Source organism: Talpa europaea (assembly GCF_964194135.1).
Source record: "Talpa europaea genome assembly, chromosome: 4".
NCBI classification, from domain to species: Eukaryota; Metazoa; Chordata; class Mammalia; order Eulipotyphla; family Talpidae; genus Talpa; species Talpa europaea.
In genome coordinates this window covers 76,895,125-76,916,417 of record NC_140070.1, presented here as the reverse complement: position 1 = coordinate 76,916,417, position 21,293 = coordinate 76,895,125, and positions in this window count along the sequence as shown.

The window sequence follows — 21,293 nt, the reverse complement described above, 5'->3', positions numbered from 1 at the left end:
GGGTAATACAAGTCATCTTTTTTTCATGTAGCCATCTATCAAGAGAGAATTGATCATGACACTTGTCTTTTACAAACTATTAGGCAAAATCATGGCAGAAGATAGACGTAAAAATTAAAGATTTACCAAATGCACCTTAAGTAATATTAATGCAACCATAATTTGTATTTACCTGCAACTCATACTTTGTAATAAAAGTATTTCAGGCTGAAATGCAAAAGAAAACAGACTCTGGCACAGTATATATTCACTGGGATTGGCATAGTCAAACCAATCTATATGTTTCACTTTGACAGATGTTGAGCATCTGAGATTTGCATGCAAGATTATTGGGGAGTACTCTCTGAATAACACCTTTAAGTGTTTAAGGGTTTTAGAATGGACAGAGAAAAATGTTAGATCATTGCAATAAACATTCAGTCAAGTTCATGGGGTGCCATGGAGCTTGAGTAGGCCTTCAAAATTGTCCCTGCTAAAGCAAAGGAGTTATACTTTGTCAATCAATGCACTCAAATAGAGGGCAATTCTTGGGGAAGGATTCAGCTGTGAATCTCCCGCAATTGCTCTTCAAGACAGCAGGCATAATATATCTCATTTCTGAAAAGGCATCTGAACAATGCATTATACTATTTTATACTGATCACTAGGTCAGATTCACTTATATTAATTGATAAATTTACCTGACCTGGATACAGTCATGCTAGTATTCTAGTGGGTGTCTTCTACGAAACTTGTGATAAGAAGATATACGAAGTAGGAGTTACAGGAAAATACAAATTGTGGTTGAATTAATATCACTTAGGATGGATTTGGTAATTAATTTTTATATCCATACGGCTTCTGATATTATATCTTATCAGGGAACTAGAACATATATTCATATTTCTCTCCTCTACTACCCATTTTAAATTTGCTTCTGCTGATAGGAGTAGTTTACTTGGTGATTTCCTTGAAAATACAGGGTTCCTAGTTATATCCCTGCTCAGGTAGGTGCCCTTTACTCTCAAAATTGAGCAAAGGAACAACAAAAGTTGGCCAATTATATCACTTGTGTGTTTTCTTGAACCAACCGAATTCTGGTGCCAATCATCTTAAGGTAGGTTTTTGTTTTTGTGGAACTAAATATAGGACAGAAATTTGAATACAAGAAGTTTAACACACTTGAGATCAACACCTGTGAAGGAGTGAGACAAGCAGGCATAGGCAGAGGAAGAAGGCAGCCATTACTGTGGTAACTGCTGAAGCTGCAATTGCTCTTAGCTTATACCCCCAAACACAAATGTTCCCACATTTCATTCCCAACATGAATCACTCAATAAATATGAACTTCCCCAGGAAAGTAAGTATAAACCTGGGTGAGTCAACTTTCTTTGTATGCAAGCAATCCCTGGAGATGGAAATGAGTTACTTGGGAATTGATCCTAGAAGAGGGATCTGGGTGGCACTTGCAGGATTCGGTATAAATAAATGTTACTTCTTTATTAAAGTTATGATTTCCTGATTAATTATATCTGTGCATCTGTCTTCAAGTGTTGAATTTGTTCAAAAGATAATATATTTCTTAAGCTATTTTTTAAAGCACGTAGAATCTGACCAAAAGCTTATCACTATTAGTTTATAACTCTTCTAAACTATACAAAAAGCATTTTACCCTATAAGTGTTTTTAAAAATTTCTTTATATTTCTTAGGAGCACAGACAGAAGCAAAAAACAGAGATCTAAGAAGTCAATATAAATTCTGAAAGAAATGAGTATTAATCTCAGTTTCTCTGTTGTTAATTAGTATTCACTCATATTCCCCAATACATAAACACTTAAAATTAGAAAATCCCACTCTTTATTGGGAATCAGAATATATTTATATAAAGCATAAATCAGTTTTTTAAAGACTATTGATTTGTTTATAAACACCTCCTTTTTCTATAAAACATTTTCTAGGATTAACCACTGTAGCTATCCAGTCTTTTCAGAAGACCCTAAGGGCTGAAAAAGGCAAAATAGGGAGGTGGGGAAAAAGTAAGTACAGGTTTCTCATTAGAAACTTATTTTCTGAATTCTAAGTTCAATATATGAGTAACATGGGTTCAGGATTCATATTCCCTGATAGATGATACATCCCTCATCATCATTCCAAAACCATTCTCAAGTGATTCCCCTAATTTCATGAGTTCAGATAGATTATAATATATTTATTGCTTGCTGCCTCCAAGACAGTCCAGTCATTAAGTCTGTAAGAAAGTTTGTTTTGTTGGCAATTGGTCTTGCAATATTTGTCTTTCATGATCAAAAAAGGATCTCTCCATTTCTAGTTCTAATAAGGGTCTGAAAGGTATAAAAACAAGCCTAAAGAAGGCAGAATTAACCTCCGTTTTGCTTTCCCCAATAGATTTCTGTGTAAAAAAATTGAAGCCCTTTAAGTGTCTGTATGTGTATTTGTATGTACACGACTCACACAAACATATATATGTCCCTAGAACTGAAGAGCAGATAGATGAAGCTGATATCTCCTCTCCTTCTAGTAATGACAAAATTTTCCTAAACTCATTACTGCCCGAGGAGATAACCAATGCCCTCCTAATTCTGAGATCTCTTTTTCTCAGGCCACAATAATCAGCAGTGAAGAAGAATAAGGTCCCAACTCCCTGAAATGAAGAGTATCAAGTAAATATCACTTGAACACACTACTGCACCATCACCTACACAACAGACTGAAACTCCACCACAGACCAACAAGGGTTGAGCATTTTTATCAGATAGTTCTCAAAGAATAGGCATTAATTTTTTCAAGCCCCGGCTTCTGACCACATTTTCTGACACTAGAGGCTGGAGTGACAGTAGGACTCATGGTGAGGACCAGGTAATATAACTTCCAGTTCAGTTCCTTTATTATATGCTGTATCACATTGTCAGCAAATTTTCTGATGAGTTAGGTATTGCAGAAACTGGTTCATACATGATCTATGTTGCAGATATAGAGAGGAAATTCTTAAATAAGCGATATTCACTATATTGTACTTAGAAATATCTAAATATTAAAAAGAAAACTCAATGGAATTAGGGACACTTCAGCGATTGCTAATATAAGAAAAAGTATTTTCCGCTTTTGTCTTAAAAACAGTAAGTAGAGGAAGAAGTTTGGAAATGGATGGGAGCAGAGTAGGTAGAATAGATAATGTTATCAATCTTCAGTTGATAACAAGGAATCTGATAAGGAACAGTTTTAGAAGAGCTGTTCCTTTACTCACAGCTTTTAAAAACTCAGTCAGTATCAGTTGAGCTTAGTTGATGCTTTCTGCACAACACTTTTCACTGGTTAACTAAGCCACATGAACAAAACACATCAGGTCTGTCACACTTAACACCAGTTGAAAAGCAACCCACAAAATCCTAAGTTGAGTTTTAACTCAAGTGGGGGTGAGAGGAGAGGGACTTTTGAATGCCCAACAATTAGAGGAAAGAGTTGCCTATACCCAAGGAGATAATTACACTGAGTAGTTCAAGAACCTTGAGATAAACTGGTGCTTAGTGAGACCCCCCATCATGGGACAGATTTCTATAGAATAAGAATAGCATAACACAAAAGATGAATACACTAATACAAGCATAATCAGTGGTATATTGGTAAACCATTTTCCTGTATGGAAGGGTAGGTAGGTGCTATAGACTGAATGCTTATACCTCTCCCCCAGCACACCCAAATTTTTTTTTTACATACAGCCTAATCTCCAATGTAATAGTATTTGGAGGTGGAATGTTTGGTGGGTTATTAGGTCATGAGGGTAGAGCCTTCATGAATGGGATACTGGCCCTTGTATAGCAGAGATGCCAGAGAGCTCCCTTATCCCTCTACCATGTTTGGACATAGCAAGAGGACAAATATCCATGAACCAGGAAGTAGGGCCTCACCAGAACCTGAATATATGCCTTCATCTTGGACTGTCCAGCCTTCCGAATTGTGAGAAATAAATGTTTACCATTTGAGTCACTCAGTCTATTGTATTTTTGTTATGGCAACCTGAAAAGTCTAAGACAGTAGGAACCCTAATTTATAGGTTTTGCCAAAATTCATGGTGTGAATATTTATAGCATGACCAATTTCAAGCTACAAGCAGTATGCAGTGGAAATCTTATTTCTAATTTTGAATTTTGATCTTTCTCTGGGCTCGCAATATGGAGTAAGATATATTGTCCTGAAGCCAAACATTGTCTTGAGCTACAGTGCTCAAACAATCACAAGGTTAACAACCAATACTCTACAGATTTTCACTTTATGCAGAGAATTCAACAAATTACATGAATAATTTGACACTTTATTATAGAATAGGCTTTGTGTTTGATAATTTTGACCACCTGTAGACTACTGTTAAGTATTCTGAGAATATTTAGGTAGGCAACAATAAGCTATGTTGTTCAGTAGATTAGGATAATAAAAGCATTTTAAACTTAAGATTTTTTTTTTGTGATGGCTATATTGAGACGGAACTTTATCATAAGCTGAGGAAATCTATGTTTTTAAATAGCTTACATGTAAATTTCTGAATATTGATATTTAGCTCCTAGGAGCGACTTCAATCTATTTTTGCCATGTCACTAGCACAACCTTAATGAAAACAAAAGTAGCAAGACACAGAAATTTATCTTGGCCACATTAGGCTAAAGCTATTTACCCCTATTATAAAACAGAGGCATCAGCAATAAAATTAAAGAAGTAAAGAAAACTATATTTTTTTTAGTTTTATATCTGTTGCATTTATAATTAGAGCTTGAGTAAAATCTGTGAACAGTGTATGCAGTCCAATACATAGTGTGGATTCATTCAGTTTTATTTTCTTTGCCATCTTTATAAAGTTCTGAATTAAAGAACTTCTCTAGTTAAATAAATAGACCCAAAAAGTATAACTTGGTAAACTTCTACTGACAATTGCCAGCCAGTATTTTACACTAACATGAAGAGATAAAGAAAGCAGCAACTTGTCAAAATGGATTAAAAACTTGCTACCCAGGTATAAAGTATATTAAATTTTCAGATAGTGTTTTCCATTGTGCAGCATTATGCATTACTCCCAGAGAATATATTTATTGATAAATGTATAAAATATGCTAATATATCTAAACTTATATAGACATAATGCAAATAAGTTACATTTAATTATCTCTGGTTTTATTAGGATATATACTTATTGTTTCCTGTAATTCTGAAAGAAATCCTACATTACATATAAGCCTTTAAACAATAAGACAAGCCAAAGCAACATAGTTGCCTTTCAAAACTAAGAGAATTGTAATATCCAAAATAGACCCAAAAAATCTTAGCTTCAAGGAAACTACAAAAGACAGAGCTATAATCACCAGTGGTTTTTGAAACTATGCATTTATATTTTAATTTCAAGAATTAAGAATACTTTAAGTTGCTTTTTATATTTGAATTAATGAATGTGTTCCTTAAGCCATACTTCTAGGCACCTAAGAGAATACAAAGATGGACCTTGTTCTTCAGGAGCTTTAGAGGGAGATATATACATACACACACACACACATATATACACAAAAACATATATGCATATATACATATATACACATACACACAAAATATAAAATTCTGTTTGTAAAAATGCAATCATACCTGCAGAAAGCCCTTCAATCACTTCAAGGATGGATAATGAAAAGTTTCATTTAATGTGAAATCTAATAAAACTATAAGGATAATAAAGTATGCTATACCTAAGATGCCATCTGCCAAGGAAAGTGGAATAAGCACCCAAATTTGGAAATGGCAGAAAAAAAGAATTCAGAGGTGTTGGAGGCGGCCACCCCGTGTAGTGAGCAGAAGGGCCTTGACCCGAGTCCCTAAGGCATGTGAAAACACATGTGTCCCAGAGGAAAAACTCTGAGTGACAGAACTTGGTGTTGAGAGCCTGGAAAGTGACCTGCGTGGAGTCAGGCTTTTATATTTCCACAGTCTGAGAATAACAAAATGGAGAGACCCTGCACAGTGAGCAGAAGGGCCTTGACCTGATCCCTAAGGCATGTGAAAACACATGCGTCTCGGAGGAAAACCTCTGGGTGACAGGACTTGGTGTTGAGAGCCTGGAATTGAACTGCGTATATCTCCACAGTTTGAGAACAACAAAAATAATGAGCGAACTTCCCAGGCTCTGGCAAGGGGGTGATAAGATTATGTGCATGAGAACTAACCACCTGGTACCTTACTGTCTGAAGTAAATAGATGATAGTAAGAAAGTAGACTAATCATTCATACATGTTATCATTATATGGTATGCTTTGATGTTACACCTGCTTCAATTAAAATAGTATATAATAAACACTAAGACAATAAAGATTTGCTGCATGCTGGACATGACAGTCCTCCATGTCTGATTTCCCTCACCGTCATGTCCCAGGTCTCGGACTCACTAGAAATCCACAAGAGGAATGTTTTCTCAGGTTATATTGGAGACAAAATGGGAAAAGTCAACATGAATAGACAAGTCTTGCTCACAAAAACTTGCATGAAGTGAGGTAGTGGAGGATAAAAGATGTCTAAAAATTATTGGTATGATATAGATTGGTCCAGCCATTATGGAAAAGAGTATGAAGTGTTCTCAAAATATTGAAAATATATCTACCCTATGATCCAGGAATTTCATTCTGAGGTATCAACTCAAAGAATGCAAAAACACTATTTTGAAGGGATATATGCACTCCTACACTCATTGTAAAAGCACTATTTACAATAACTAAGTAATAGAAACAACCTAAGTGCCCATGGACAAATGAGTGTTGGATGATGTGTTATAGATACCCACTGGAATACAACTCAGCAATTAAAAAGATGAACTCTTGACATTTGTGGCAACATGGGTAAAATTGGAGGGGATAATGCTAAGTGAAATAAGCCAGAAAGTGAAAGGCAAATATAGAATGGTTTCACTTATATGTGGAATATAGAGAAGCAAAACACAAAAGGTGAGACAAAATCAAACCAATAACAAACCTTGAAATCTGTCTGGCTACCTAAGCAGGAGATAAAGGTGGGGGTTGGGGAACAAAGTGTGGGGAACCCAATAGACTATAATGAAGGACTATGAGTGCTTTCTGGGGCCATGGTTTGGTGATATAAATCTGAAGACATATGAACCTGTATCTCTGAATCATATACAGTATTGTAAACCAATGTCACCTTGGTTTAAAAAAAAAAGAGAAATATTAGCCTAGCTATAAGAGAATGGAGTAAAGCTGAAATGCACATTATATATTAATTGGTAAGAGAATGGATGAGACTCAGGAACAGGTGAATGTTAATGAATTTTTTAAAAATCAAAATTGAAGATTGGAGAAAATGTCCACTATAAGAACTACTTCAAAGTAGACAGACAGACATGAGTGTAGGAAACAAACTGTCTCAAATGACAGTAAAGCAGACAAGTTAAGCAAGATAAACAAATGAAGAAAAGTCACCAATATTTATATTCAAAGAAACACTGATGACTTTTATGAAAAAGATTTTAGTAGTAGTAGCAATCAAGTATCTCAGATATATCAATGACATGCATTGTGTGTATAGATATACACACACTAGCTATATATATATAAATATTTATATATACAGAATATATATATATATATATATAAATATGAGAGCGAGAGAGAGAGTTGGTGTTGGAGATAAGAAAATCTCATTTCAAAGTACATCACCAATAAAGAGAAAATATTAATAAAATCAAGTCCCAGCACAATAAGGAGGGTATAAATGGAAGACAAGGCCTGTAAAGGAAGAAAGAGCTCTGAAAAGATAGCTAAGGGGAAAATAGTGTATAAAAGGTGATAGACATTCTTTCTATTCCAGATATACAATGGTCATGATACACAATCAAAAGATAGAGATTCAAGTCTGTGTTGATACCTCTCATATCTTGTCCAGCTTTTATAACTTGCTTGGACCAACAAAATGTTGCAGAAATTACAGTAAACAAATTGAAAGTCCAAGGCTCAGTAGTTCCTTGCAGCTTCTACTTGTGCTAATCCTGCATGTCTTAAAATCAGCACAAGCACAAGCTCAGGCTATCCTATTGGAAGATGAACAACTCTATGGAGAGAGACCTCAGCCATCCCAGTCATTTCAGATGAGGGAAATAAGCCAAGCAACTCCAAGAAACAAACACATTAGCTGAAAGATACGGGAGCTCAGCCTTGATTAGCCATACTATACTCACTACAGGACACTTAAAATTCTAAGAACACGGAATTATGAGTTAAACTGTTGTTACTTTAAAACATTAAATGTGCTGCCCAACAAGATATCGCTAATATATCTGCAAACTAATTGTTTTAATATATATTTGTCCAGTTTTCTAATTGTTCCCAGTAGGGAACTTGTCCTAGTTAACTAGTCTGAAGAAGAAATCACTGGAAAACATTGTACTTAAAAAATATTAACTAGCAACTTTAAAAAACTCTTTGAGTGAAAACTTTATTATGATTAAAAGAATAGCCCCCCCCCCCCCGGTGGCACAGTGGTTGAGCGCTGGGTTTGCGAAGCTGCCCGCAGTCCCTGCAGCGCCGGTTCGATCCCCGGCCACCAGCTGAGGGTCCCAGATGGTGCGTACACCTCTCCTGCCACCCGCTGCTCCCCTCAGCAGTGTGCTTCATCAGTCTGCCTGTTCTGCTCCCCGCTCTGGTGAATTCTCTCACCCTCCCGCACTTCTGACTGTACCCAGCACTTGTATAAAAAATACATAAATCTTAAAAAAATTAAAATAAAATAAAATAAATTTTTAAAAAAGATTAAAAGAATAACAGTGCAGTGTGCTACAACACAACACATTTTACTAACTTCCACAAATTTTTAAATATTAGTGACTGCTAATCTCAAATCCTCCAAGTCATTAAAAACTTTTTTATATACATATGATACATAAGTACATGCACAAAGAACTAATACTGTGGTTTCCTTGTTAAGTTTCAAAATCACTGCAAAGGATTAGAAACTATTTTATTTTAAAATGTTCAGAAAGAGGGAAAAATGAAAATATAAAATATTCATGAATTAAACTCACAATGGTCATGTTACACTAAAAATAACCTACTGACCCGTATATCACTCAGCATAAGGAAAATGGATGACATTTTAAAACGCCACAACAGGGGAACTTATAAAAGCTAAACAAAAATCATTGATAATATGTTGTCAGAAGTAAGTTTGATGGGAAATAGATATGTGTTGTTGACTTTGGGGACAGTTGTAAAAATGGTACAATAACAGAAAATCAATCATAATAAACTAAAAAAAAAATTAAGTAACAGAACTAGTAAGAAATTTTCTTCACTTTTCCCAAAAGGGAATATAATGATGAATGTCCAGAAAAACAATCGAAATGGTGCTCTTATTTTGAACTGAGGAATATCATCATAAAAAAGGATATAGTGGAGAAAGGACGTACTACAAGAGATAATAAATAAGCAATTATAGCAACATAGAAAAGTGCTTATGCAAATTAACTGGCATCTCTCATTTTATTGTTTCTTATGAAATACTTTAATACTGCATGATCAGTCTGATATACTAAATACTAGGTTTTATATAAAATAATTAGGATAAATGCAATAAGAATTAGCAATATAGCTACATGCCCACAAAAAGTAAAATAAAAATCCATGACACTGGTTGACCTATTTTAACTTTAATAAGAAATGATTGGCATTATTATTTACTAATATATGTAAAACTTTGAACTTCATCACCATTGGATAAGCTTTTATTGGTGTGAATAAGAAATTCAAATGCAAATTTTTGAACACCATATCAGAAACATAGAGATCATTGATTAACCACATTATTTACAAGCTCTAATTTAGGTTGTAAGAACAACTGCTTCTATTTTAATTAATTCTGGTGAAGGAGTTAATCAGCCATTCATCTTTATTCGTTTACTTGTGATTAATACATTCTTGTTTGTTAGGGTGGAATAAGGCAGCGTGTCTGCTTTGGACAGATCAGATCTAATAGCTCTTTCAAGCTTTAAGACAACCAGATTAAAAGGGTATTATTATTTTATTTGAAAAATACTGGGAAGATTTTTTCTTAAAGTTTGGTAAATAGGAGTCTGATCACTAACAGGCAACTTGAAGTTCAAGTGCAAGATTGAGGAGAAGGAATTTAACTTAGATATCACCTACAAATCATATGATGAAAGGAAAGGAAATTGTCATCAGTATATAGATGAGAATGAATCTATTGTAATTGCAATATATTAAAACATAGACATAATTAAGTCTAATGTATGGAGGTGGGGTGGGAGGGGGTAAAAACAGTGTAATGGGTTCTAATAGCTTCCAGTGTTTGAAGGATGCCAACAAAGTAATGTTGAAAGGTGAATTATTCCATTTATCATACTAGCTAATTCACACAAGGACTTCACCAAGGAATACTACTGAATATATCTAGACATTTTCAAATGAAATCAAAGCAAATTAATTCTCACAGGGTGGTAATTTTTCTTTGCATTTATTTCCCCCAGTATAACACTCCTCCCATCAAACACTTTGGAGTAATGCCTATTGAGAGCTGTGATGTATGCCCACATCACAAGACAGTTAGTACATGTAGATATATATGAGTTCATAGAGATCATATATTTATTTCACTAATGATCTGTCAACTACTCTCTCTATTGTAATAAGTAGCTAAGTGGTTACCTAAGCAACAGACTAAAGATTTTTCCAAGAAGGGTGTGACCACCTTGTCCATTTTGAAGAAATCTGGTAGCAAATACATTATTCCAGTTTTATTATACTCCTAATAACAGATCAATTAACAAGTGATTACCTGCCTTACATAGCTCTTGTTGCCTCATTAATTTTTTGAAAAATGCTTGGGGAATGCAATATCTTTTTTCATTTGTTACTGTTATAAAAGTAGTCAATTAACTTTTAAATCACTCATTAGAAGTAATTTAATGTTATCATCCATTGGTTGTATTATAGTTGGTAGTGTTTTCAATGTATTAATCAAGGTATAAATATAACTCCAGAAAAGTTTCTATTTAGCTGTAATTTATGCTGCACCCAACAAATGACAACAATATACTAGTGAATCAAAATTGTCTTAAAATGTGTTTTACCAGAAAAATTAGTAGAAATGTAAGTGTATTTTAATTTGCAAGCTTTGAATAAAAATAATTTTGCCACCTTTTAAACTCTTGGTAGTTTGAATAACATCAACTATGAATGACAATCAAACAACTCTGGAGAAAAGGAGATAGTTCATATCCAAAGAAACTTCAAAAGGGTCACATGATTAAGGGGCTATTTAGATATTTAAGGGTAATTGTTAAACAATAGAATGAATATATATTAAAATTTTAGATATAAATACAACTGAAACTTGAAAGTAATGCAATCCATGACAAATTGGACATAAATGAAAACAAATTAGTAATAGTCTATCAAATTTGAAACTATACCTGATTGTCATTTTTTTATCATTCTAAATTACTCTATCCAAAGGGACTTTATCTTTTATCCGTTTAGATATGTCTATTGGCTACCAATATAGAATTTAAATTGTACTATGCTATATTCCTCAGTAAGTTAATATTCCATGCAAAATTCAAAGACTGACATAGTGTCTTTATGAAAGAAGTTCATATCACATCAAGCTGTAGATAAAAATCCAAAAAGTAACTTCAACCTGTGACAAAAGTGTATCTCTATCCTCTATTAGAATTTTTGCTATTTAATAAGGTAAATGAACTATAGTATTAAATCATTACAATAAATCACATCGCTTCTCATGTAGTCTTGATTCAAAATAAAAACAGTTAGTCCTCCAAGCTGCACCAGTCAAGAACAAGTCAAAGTTTAAGACAATTGTGCTATTTTTGTAACCACTGTTCAAATGTATTTAACTACTTGACAACGAAAACAAAACAGTTATTGTTGTTGAACCTGTAGGAATAGAGTAAAATTGTTGTACAAAAATGCCAACATAATATGTAAATCTCAAATGAGAATTATGCTTAGTTACAGATGTCAAACCACAACTGAACCATTCCCTTGTGTGGTAGAACATTTTCCAGGGATTTAAGTGCAAAGCCAAGTTTAGATAGGACTGTAAGGTGTTATTTTGCTTGGTATTATTTAAGATCAGTATTATTAAAATAATACAATTCTTTTTAAAGGAATAAGAAAATTAGTGTAATTAGCTGTACTATTTTTAGAAACTGACAAAATAAAACTCTTTCATACATAAAATTGGTAAAAATGAATGCAGTCATTTATCTAAGATTTTTTTTTCAAATAAATTTGCAGTCAGACCTTACAAATGGATATCAACCATTGGTACTGCAGTCAGACCTTACAAATGGATACCAACCATTGGTAAACTGACATTTAAAATAACTTTGAAAACTAGGCTGTGTTGCAGTCTCCTAGTGTCTATTAAATATTTTATCTGAGAATGGTAAAAAATTCATTATTAAATAAATTGTCATGTGAAGATTCTCTTACTGTACAATAAATAACCAGATATTAAATAAATACATATTTAATAAATAAGAGATTATATCATAATCTCTTCCTGAAGTTAAGGGCCATTGATAAAAATTGTTTTATTTTCTGAAAAGTGGAAAACATGTTTTAGGACAAATCATTTCCCATTTAATCTATTCATTTTGGTTATAATGAAGGTTACATTATATATCTCTTTCAGAAGTTAATTTCATCTTGATGGAGATAAGAAATGAAAGACAAATAAATCACCTTAAATAGATTTGATAATGAATTTGTACATACACAGAAGAACAAAAAAGTAACCTAGTTCCATGTTCAAACTCAAAGAAAAGGATGGACCTACAAGAGAAAATTTCATGGATTCCTTCAATCATGAAATATACTGTTCTTATAAAAGAGGGCACAAAGAATTCCGTTATATCATATGCACATCTTTAACTTTTCCATTTTCAAAGTGGGCTTAGAAAGAACAAAGGACTTAGAACTGTTCAATGACATTATGCCAGGGGAAGTACTGTACTTGGGGTTCCATTCTGCCATCTCAAAGGGATTTTTTTTTTTAGCTGTCAGAGTGCTTTTTAGCCTGTAGATAGTGTATGAGCAGGGAGAATTCTGTTTGTTCTTTTAAAAATAGTCCAAAACATTTCAGTCTTTGTGAAAATTTCTTGAAGCTTAAATAGGAAATAAATTCAAAGTCAAATTCCCTATTAAGCCATCCATGTTACTTGTTTCTTATTCCACTGAGAACAGTATATCATAGTTCTACTGAGACTAAAATAAGCTCAATATAAAAATGGGAATAAACTATAGAAAAGTCTTTGATTTTACCTGAAAGTCAAACAGATCTTGAAGTTACACAAGGACACTTCAGTTTTTTCTTTTATTTTTAAGGTTAAAAAATGTTACAATTGCCTACTTTAGTGGTCATGTCTTATTTAAAATTACTTTATGGGAAGAAAAATGAGCTATATTTGTGTATATCTGCATATGTGTGTTTATATAAATTTGGAGACCTGTCGAAAATCTAGACAAAAATTTTTGTTATTCATTTATAAAACATTTCCTTGGAATATTATCTTTTTTTAAAGATTTATTTATTTATTTATGCAAGCACTGGGTAGAGTCAGAAGCGTGGGAGGGTGAGAGAATTCACCAGAGCCAGAGCGGGGAGCAGAACAGGCAGACTGACGAAATACACTGCTGAGGGGAGCAGCGGGCGTGGCAGGAGAGGTCTGCGCCCCATGTGGGACCCTCGCCTCTGGCCGGGGATCGAGCCGGCGCTGCAGAGGCGGCGAGCAGCTTTGCCTCCCAGCACTCAACCGCTGTGCCACAAGAGGAGGCCCTCATTTTTTAATTGTTGGGAAAAAAATCAATGAGGAAAATGAGTTGCTAGGTCAGCAGAGTTGATTTTAAATAACAGCTTTCTTATTTAAATAACTGCTTTCTTATTATTTTCCTTCATTACTTTTAGTCATACAACATTTAAAATCTTCACAAAATATTTAGAAATACTTATAAGTAATTTAAAAAGTACAAAACATTTGTAAATCACCAACAATATGTGAATGAGGACATTACTTAGAACTTACCTATGAATTCCTTTCTAGTGCCAGTCCCTGATACTCCCACCCTAGGAGCAAGTTAACTCTCAACTTTCCATAATTCTAAACTGATATTCAAAGTAATCAAACCAATATACGCATTCAAAGAAAATGAAATGGTTTCTACTTTATTCACCTCTCTATCAGCACTTGTTATTTTCATATATATATATGAAATATATATATATATATATATATATACATATTTTTTCCAACATATTGGCCAGGAAAAAGACATCTAACCATGACATTGATTTGAACTTTCCTAATGACTGATGATATGAACTACATCTGTCTTGGCCATATAGCTTTGAGTTCTGTGAAAAATATGTTGCATTAGTTACATAGTTCTGGTTAACACCATACCACAAAACACAAATTTAAAGCAAAAGCAAGTTATTAATCTTAGTTTTTGTGGATTGAGTCTAAGCATGATTTAGCTAGGTCTTCTGTTTAAAGTCCCGTAATTCTACAATCAAGTTCATAATTGGACTGTATTTTCACCCGGACATTCAAAACTAGGAATGAATCAATTTCTAAGCTTTCCCAGGTTATTGAATCCATTTGGTTTGACTATGGCACTGAGACTCTGGGCTTCTTGACAATTCTCAGCAGCAACACACCCTCAATTTCTAGAAGTTACCTCCACTCCTAATGTTTATAGACAATTTCTTGCCATAAAGACTTTCTCAGAATGGTATTTGATGTCATCAAGCATGCAAGAAGATTTTCTAGCAGAGTCAGCTAGCAAAACAGTCTAACGTAATGTCAAGCAGACTGGGAGGGACATTCCACCAATTTTGCCACATACAACAATTCAAAAGTTAGTTTCTGGTCTGCCTATACTCAAGGCCATGGCATTACACAAATGTTTAAATACCAGGAGGTAGGACCTGGTGATTGGACCACCTCTAGCATCCATCTGCCAAACCTTTTTATAGCATTAGTCTATTGTTTTATTTGGTGTTTTTTCTCTAGTTTGTTCTATGCCATTCAAATAAGTTATAGCAAATACAAAAATTAAATCAAAACAATAGGAAACATTAATCACCACCACATGATGAAATACAAATTAACACAATGATATAAATTTTTTGCCTGTTACATTGCACACTGAAATATCTGAAAGTATAGCTAAACAGATATTTTTCATGTATTATACTGTTGATGACAATGTAAACCATAAAAATCTTTGAAGGAAAACTCTTCCTATACACTAACTTCTGATATAACTAAGAGTTTGAGCCCATGTATTAAATTCTCTCCATCAATCAAAGAAATGACAATTAAAAGGTGGGGAGGGGGGCGATAGGGCACAGCACTCTAACTTCATTCTGCTGCAACAAAAGTGGAAAACAAAATCTTCAGCACAGCAATGAGGATCCCTTCCTGAGAAGCTCATGCATCTGAATTTCCCCCCTTGCCTCCCTTAGGCAACTAGAAAGTTAGTGTGGCAAATTAAAACTTCAGCAAATCTTAACTTGATCCTCTTTCATCATGGACACACTGGAATAGGAGCTCACATAGTATTGAAGTCAACTAATTTTAACTTCCTTTTGAACATAGATCTCCACTGTCTTATGAAGTATGAATAAACAGACTCAGACAAATCAACAGGGCCAATCTGACAACCAAATAAGTGTTTCTCTGTGAAATATTTTATTCACCTCAAGAAATATAAAAATAACTTTAAAAGTCTAAGCCATATCCCCAGTCACTTTAGAGCCTTTGGTATTTACCCCAATCAAACAAGTTAAATTTAATCTGTGTAAATTTCCAAATTGTTCAGTAATTTAACTACTATGGTCCTATACTAGGACTAGGGAAACAGAAACTCTTAGGTAATGATAATTAGAGAATAAAGAGGTAATTTCATTTCATTCTTAAAAGAAATTTAAAATATGTAATAAAAACTTTCAAATAAATAGAGTTTTTGATCTGGTAGTTGCACTTTCAGGAACTTATCATTATAAACTAATCGGTGAACAAAATCAGAGTACATAAAATGTATGCACAAAGAATTTGCTGTAGATTAGTTAAAACAGAAAAATAATCTATATGTATTAGAGTATCAGTAAATAAATGACAGCACTGAAAGGCCATACAATTTTCATTCGAATTAAATGGAAAGGAAATTAGCACATATGCCCCATTTTCATTTGGAGGCAAATAAAAAATAATAATTCCAATTAATGTGGATAATGACTCTGGTACTTGTATGTTGAGGTTATAATTTCAACAAAGTTAAAGCAAATTTTTCTTTCCCTTCATTCTCTATTTTTCTCTTTCAAGGAGACTGAAGTTTCCAGGGATCTTTATGTCCCAATTTAGACAAGCTATGTTTTATACATCTTCTGTCCCACCAACTTATACGGCCCGATCTTAGTTGTATTCTGATACCCACTATATCTACTACTCATGCTCTTGGTCCCATCATGGCTCTGACCTCAAAACCCTTGTTCTCTGAGTCTGCTGAATCACAATGCAAGTCCTTTATGGGTGAGCTGACCCCATCAGCATTTTCTGATTCCATTCTAACTGAGAGTTAGGGCCTGTTTCCCAGTACCGGTCAGTACTCAAGATTTTTTTTTTTTAATAATAAATTTTATTGTTATATTCCCCATACAATTGCAGCCCCCCCATTCTGACCCCAATCCCTCCCCTCCCGTACTCACTACTCAAGATTTTCTATTTACACCTCTCTTTAACCAGTGCTCATATGGCACTTGGGCACTGGTCTGTACATGAAAACTCTCACAGCCTTTTGTTCCCAGTGATTTTACCCTGGCAAGCCTTCAGCTTGGGGTCCCACCAGACTCATAGTCGGAGTTTTAATGTTAGAAGGGAGCAGCATTATTTCCTCTATTGTCGTGTCTACCCTCCCTATTGCCATGATATCACCTCTTTTAAAAATTGGTTGTACTTATATCTTAACTGAATTACTCTGTAGTTTATGTCATAAACTCTCACTTTAAGTATGACAGACTGTGGCTTCTTGGAACCTATAATCTTTTTCTGTCTCATCAAAGTCTAAAACTTACAAATAAAAGTTTTGTTCTCAAGATTGTAATTCATTCTGTACTGTAGTTAAGAGTATTTTTAGACAGCTCATAACCTCATATTCAGGTCAGGGAGTATTTGAAGCTAACTCTGCTATCTGAATAGTGGTGTGGATAATATAATTTTTAAAAAGGATGGAGGGAAGCAATTCTATTATTTCATTCATGCAAGTACACATAGAATTGAGAATAAAAATATGCTAAATTATTTTATCTTGTCTACATTCTATTTTCATTTTCTATAATGACATTTCTAAAATGAATGTTACTTGTGTGATCTGATAAAATTATCAAGGACACTTAATTACTTTTTTGTATAATTCTTCTGTGTGGATCTATTAGCCTCACTCTGCTAATATTGTTATTGATAATACATTAGAAATCCTGGTTCTTTTTTCAAGATTATTTCTCACTCCATCTCTCATAATTTGAATCTATGTTCTTCTGGATCAGGAATAAAGCCTTTTAATTAAATAAAAAATAATATAATAAAAGAATAGCCTCCTAATTTTTCATCACAGCATGTAATATATGCTCAATGATTTGTTATAAACTCTCACTGTAAGATTTCCAGGCTCTGACTTTTTGGAACCTAAGTATATGATTCTGTTTCATCAAACTTTGTAATTGCACATAGATGCTTTCTTCTCAAGCCTGTAATTCATTTCAAATTGAATTGTATTCTTGGATTCAAATTCACATGCTTGAAATGAATTTGCCAAACCTACAAAATATAAACTACAGAACCTAATTGTCTTTGGACCTGGATTCCACCTGATGTGCTTTTTGCCAGGAACCCGGTTTCCATAGAAGATTTTTTCCCATTAATACTCTGCTTTTAAATTTTGCATAATCTTATTATTTTAGAATCAAATAGAAGGCCCAGTGTTCCTATGATTTTATCATTTGAAAGCTGCACCACTGAGATCAACCAAGAAAGATGCAGACTGTTAAAATCCCTACTCCTTAGTTCAACAGAGGCTAGACATAAAGACATTCAAGAAGAAATTCAATACCTCTTTCTTTGAAGTATGTTTTTGTTTCCCTTAAAATACTCTATTTCTGTGGGTCCCTAGAGTCTGTTGGACAATACCCAAGAGAGAATTTATAAGTAACCAGTATGTTTCTTATTTGTTGACTGCTGTTGGAGTTTTCCTCTTTAAATTCAAGGTGACTAAGAACAACTTTCTTCAAGACATCAGGGAATTTACTTTATTTGAAAGGAGAATATCGGATTTTAGTGTATGATTTTGATAGAAAAGCCAAAGTAAGGAAACTCTAATACATACTGAAAATAGCATGTTTGGATTTGCTATGGTGTGATAAAACCTAGGAATTGAGGTGATATTGTGATAGAACCTTCCGAAAGAGGTGGAGGTTGGCTGCCTTATCTTTTTCACTCTAAAATCATGCAATTTAAGTAGCTCATTTAATTAAACTAAAGGGTTTTCAAATTATTAAATGGAACTTGTACTGAAAATTTTTAAGTGAACACAAGAATTGAGACATCACGTAAACATCAGTACCTCTGTTATACTACAAATACATCTTCTTTACAAAGGATATTTTGGAAGATTGAACAAATAATAAACAACTATTTCTTTTCAAAATGTTGTTAAGGAAAATTTGGCAAATAAACAGAAAACTGATTTTAGAGAATGCTAGCATTATTTCTCAGATTAAATTATCTCAACACTCTAATTAAAATTTAGTAGCAGTTAGGACCAGAGAAACATTTTAATATTTAGGTTTGTTGTACGAAGCTGATTTCTGGAAACTGCCAAAACTATTTATGTTACACAGAGCCCCATTTTTTTTTTAATGAACACTGAAGCTCTTTATTTCTCCACCCCATGTTTTATGGCTGAGTCACATTTTTTTATTTACAAGACACCTGCCACCCCCTTCACAAATCTCTGAAGCAAAAATCAGGGAACAAGAAAGCCCAATTTTAAATTCAATCAACACACAAGTCTTTTGATGCAATGGATTCCATTTCAGCCACTGTCTCTGCCTACATCCCCATGTGGTAAAAACAAAACTAAACTTCCTCTCAAGAAATGAGAAAGTACACAGGATGGCTAAAATTCAATTTAAATCTGTCTAGGTGTATAGGATTATTGGCGGTATTTGAGGACCTAGTGATATATTTTAACCCCTCAAAGCCTCCTGCTGTACCAAGAATGTTGATGGGTGAGATTTTAACTTACCTGAGCACCACATATAGCCGTTAAAGGGTTAAAAAAAAGAAATTTTTTACATAACTGAAAAGATATAAATTTTCTGTATGGTCTTGAAAATGCAGATTATCATGAGCTTTCTATGAAAATACAATTTTATAGAAATCCCTGGAGAGAACATGACAGGAAAGGAAACAAATACAGTGGTCATTTCCTAAAGTGGAGAAAGATGATTCATGTTTAGGCATACAATCACTACTACTATCTGTTAGAGTTGAGTTCTTGAGGTTTTTCATTCTTCTAACTCTCCACTTAATTCAAATGAGTTACATAGCAGTCACAATCTAATTTGGCTTTTTAAAGAATATATAGGCAGGGCTCCCAGGTACAAGGGTTAAGACGCCACCTATGAAGCTATCTGCAGCCACTGCAGAACATGTTTGATCCCCAGGCAGTGAGCTATCCACATGGTGCAGCAGACCTCTACTGACTCACCCACTGCTCCCCTCAGCAGTGCATTTCAGTCAGTCTTGCGTGTTCTGTTCCCCATTCTTTCTCTCATGAAGCATCTCGCCCCCCACATCTCTGGCCTATACCCCAGTTCTTGTATGCACAAATAAATCTTAAAAAAAAAATAAAGACTATATAGGCTTGGAGACCTGTTGTTGGCACATAAACTTCCATCCAAAATCAAAAGGCCAGATTTTCTCAATAAGAAAATACTTGATTAGAGAAATTCCACGAAGAACATGGAAATAATTAATTTTGTCCCCTATCCACAGGTGGAAGATTTAAATCACTATAGAAACACTATTTGCTTTGCATAGAGAGGAACATAAGAAGAAATTGATGTCAGCTTCTATCTCAATCTCTAAGTCATTTCTGCACCTGCCTCTGAGTTCCCAGATACTTCTGAAGTCAGTTCACAAAGCAACTCAACAGACTGCAACTTAGGATAAAAAAGACAAATCCTGCTAAGGATCACAGCCAGATCATGATTTATTTATTTGTTTTTAATTTTTTATGTAGGTACTGTTAGTTTACATTGCTGCTTATATTTTGGATATTCCCCTTCAGGTATTGTTACTGTAGCTTTCCCACCACCAAAGCATCCATAGTCTACCATATCAAATTTAAATTTTAAGGAACAGAAAAACAAACACTGGTTTTGAAATGTAATCATCTTCTTTTTGATTTTGTAATGCAAATAAACTGATTTAGTTAGGTTAATAACTATAAAGTGGAGAAGATTTCACCGGATTATATTCAGAGGGATAGAATGTTGGAACAAATTTCTTAACTCCTAGTTTGGTGCACTAACTAATACATACCACTTTTCCTATATGTACATATCAGCAAAAAATTTTGTAGAACATCATAATGAATAATTATAGAAATATGTAGATTTTCATTTGTCATATAATTTTATAAATTTTCTTTAAAAAGTCTTTCAATATCTCTAACCCTATAGTGAATTGCTTATACTGTATTAATAGTTATATCCCTAAATCATTAAATCATCTATAGCAAGTTGGTGCCTATAATCCAATGCTAAGAAAAGGAGTTAATGTTCTACAATACAATGTCAGTATTTAACCACAAACTATAGCGTTATTTCCCAATAGTATATTTCTCTTATATTTTTTTAATATAGTACCAGAACATCAAATTTAGGAAAAAGACAAAGTATGACTATATAAAACTGTTGAGATTGTGACTAATTTTCCACCCAAAGTTGTATGGCACATAATGTAAACAATTAAACATCCTGTTCCCTTCTGCAGCTAATAAATTTATAATTTAAATAACAAAAGAAATGAGAGTGAGGTAAAACTGACTTACATATAACTTTCAGTAACTATGATTTAAATACTACTGTATCATGCTTACATACTATAAATTTTAAACATTTGATTTTTTGGTATAATCTCAGTTCAATGTAA